Source organism: Hyaena hyaena, unplaced genomic scaffold (genome assembly GCF_003009895.1).
Source record: "Hyaena hyaena isolate Hyena2069 unplaced genomic scaffold, ASM300989v1 scaffold_1490, whole genome shotgun sequence".
In the NCBI taxonomy this organism is placed as follows: Eukaryota; Metazoa; Chordata; class Mammalia; order Carnivora; family Hyaenidae; genus Hyaena; species Hyaena hyaena.
The window spans coordinates 12,069-15,538 of NW_024082123.1; positions in this window are offsets into that span (position 1 = coordinate 12,069).

The following is a 3,470-nucleotide window of genomic DNA, read 5'->3' on the forward strand; positions in this document are numbered from 1 at the left end:
TAGGTATTTGTTGGTTTTAAGAATTCACATCTCTTAAATAATCTTTAGGCTCTATCAAAGACAGGACAAGTTTAAGGTAAAATATGGCTTCGAAATTCAAGAAGGACCCTGGGTAATAGAAATGCAAATAAAACAAACCTAGCAATAACACTGCTGAGAGTAGTTTAAAATCACATTGCATAATTTTCTACTCTTGTGTCAGGAAGGGAAGAATATAAGAGTATACATTTGACTTCTCTGTATTTGCACAAAGAAAAACTGAAAACAAACACATATAACTAATACAACTGTTATCTGCAAGGAACCAAAGGCAGGACAGTGGAAAAAGACAGGGTTAGAACCAAACTTCTTGAAGTATAAATTTTCTAGTACTTTGATATTTGAATCACATGAATGTTTCATATTAAGCATTAAAAACCACTGTTGCATTTTTAAATACAAACAATTTCTTTAGGTACTTGTAAGAGAGAGTTCAATGTTGAAATACATAATGAAATATATAATACATCAGTGTTCAGAATTTCTTTTCTTCACAGCTAAGAAAGCAATAGATTTTAAAAAAGGGAAAGGAAAGAGAAAAAAGTGGTACAGTGTTTATGGGGCTACCATTACTAATTTAGGGGGGAATGCAAACATGAATTCCTGTTGAATATGAGAGTTTGAGTGGTTGCTGGTAAATAGTCACATGCACTCATAGCAGACAAACCCCATAAGAAAGGCAAATAGTACAATGAATGAAGAGGACATACTGATGGAAACTATTCCCCTCCTTCAGATACTGGGGCAGTGGCATTTTTGAACTGATTTATCCCTCAAAGTATCTGATGTAAAAGATAAATGCTCCTTCGTGGGGGAGGGGGAGATGAGGAGGGGAGGTGGGGAATGTACATATACATATACACAAAATTGTGTAATTTAGAACTTAACACAAGTGCCCACGGATCCCAGGGTACAAGACTCCACATGTTATTTTTCTTTTCATTTTTTAAAACATTTTGTGTGTTTTTGAGAGAAAGTGAGAGAGAGTGTGAGCCAGGGAGGGGCAGAGAGAGAAGACACAGAATCTGAAGCAGGCTCCAGGATTCTGTCAGCACAGATTCCAACACGAGGCTCAAACCCACGAACCATGAGATCATGACCTGAGCCGATGTTGGAACTTTAATTGTGACAACTAAATCTAACTGATTCCATTTTAGAAAAAGCCTCCATCTTGAGAGTGAACTAGGTCCAAACCCAGTCCCAGGAAAAACTGCAGGAAGTAAGTAGGCAGCCTGCCCTTAGTTACTTCCCTAGCAACAGCAACAGCCAATCAGTTTAATAAAGGTGCCTATGTCCCAAGACGTTCGGGTTGGCAGCTTGCGGTCAGGCCAGATGGGCCAAACCAATCGGGTGCTGTACCTATTAGGAGGCTGCCAAGCTGGAAGCCCCAAATTTCACTGTAATCTCAATAAAAAACCCTGTGATCACGAGTTCGGGGCTCCGTATCATCACCACTGCATCAGGGTCCATTGGAGTCCCTGCTCGAGCTTGTAATAAAGACCCTTTTGTGCTTGCATTGGTGTCGGCTCCTTGGTGGCCTCTGGGGACTCGCGAATCAGGCATAACATAATCAACTGAGCCACCCAAGTGTCCCAAGCCTCCACATTTTAACAGATAAAAGTAGACACTAAGTCAAAGCAAAGTTGGATTAATTCTCAACTCTGCCACTATGTCCAGGTAACCTTGAAAATATGACTTAATCTCTCTGAACCTCAGTCTCCTAATCTTGAAAATGGACTTGCTGGGGCTCCTAAGTGGCTCAGTCGGTCAAGCTGATCTTCAGCACAGATCATGATCTCATGGTTCATGGGTTCAAGCCTCATGTTGGGCCCTGTACTGACAGCTAGGAGCCTGGAGTCTGCTTCAGATTCTATGTCTCCCTCTCTCTTTGCTCCTCCCCCTTCTCATGCTCTCTCTCCCTCTCAAAATTAAATAAGCATTAATTAAAAAAAAAAGTAAATGGACTTACTGATCCCTCTGTTATTAGCATAAAAGGAAAATTCAACAAATATCAAAAATTATTTAATTATATTTATTATTCCTATAATATAAATTCCTAATTCATATATAATTAATAATTATAGGAATTATTATTACTGTAATATAATACATATTCCTATATAATATATAGGAATTATAATTTTCACATATTATCATATATCATAATTATCACATGTTATTCCTATACCGCTGTCAAAATCGAATTAGGAGTTCTGCAGCTGAATTGAAAAGATAGTTTGCCAGATCATATCACAGTAGCTGATACATCCCACTTCCAACAATCTGGGGAAAAACGGATTTCTGGATATTCAAGTGCAAAGGCTCTCATAGAATGGAATGCTTTTTCATTCCCCTTCACAGGTATCTTTCCTCTCACTGTCACGTCAGGGACAGGGGAGAACATCGTTAATACACTGGTGTTAGTCCCGGGCTTCCCTTGTTTCCGGTGGGAAACTGTAGAGTTCACTTAGTTAGGGAAGGAACTCCAGGTCTGGGCTTTGTTTCTATTACAGTGAGATGGAGAGGTTGATGGTCTTACTGTTTAACTGGGTTCTTAAGACACATGCCAGTGTTGAGAGTCCAGAAGTAGTGTCGAAGGGTGCAAAGAACAGTGTTGGTTGGGAACATTTGTCAAGTCAATGCTATTTTGAATGCCATAAAAATATGTGATTATGTGTAATTGCAATCTTTGGGACACTAGTAGCTTCATGATATGAGGTGTACTAGCAAAGAACAACGTACTCAGCCATCCTTCTTTGAAGGGGAGAGAGGAAGAAAAAATCCTATCCCTTTGGAAAAATGCAGAGATTAATCAAAACGCTGTCACCTTTCCCTAACATTTTAAGCCATCAAAGATAATATCAGTTTCTAAAAAGGCAAAGACTTAGAAAAACCCTGTAAACTGCAGTTTATCAACACCTTTGCAGCCTTTGGCTCACTTTGCATAATTACGTAAGGAGAAAATGAAGATAAGTGGATAAATCAAGCTCAGCCTAAGCTCGAACATTGCTTCTTGCTTGCCATCCCATGAGGGATTTGGCTCTACGTGTTACTCCAATCTTATCCTATCTCCTTGATAGTTTGCAAAGATGAGCTAAGAACAATTGAATTTAATCTTCAGTGGCTTCAGTCATGAGGGTCATTGAATGGCTATGTATTTGACATAAAGAACATGAGCAATAAGCATATTTCCACTCACTTTCTATTCCACTGTACTTAGTCTTCAAAAAAAAAAAAAAAAGCATGCTTGAAATTTAAACAAGTAACGAATTGATGACATGTACTCCTGACTAATTAGATGGAACCCTCCCTCCATGAGGCTCTTGACCTTTAATAGCCACACTCACATGAGCATTAGATCAATAGCCTGCTATTAGGCATTTGAAGTGTCCCTTTCGTTGTCACTGAATGTGGCAATTAGGAGGATGGGA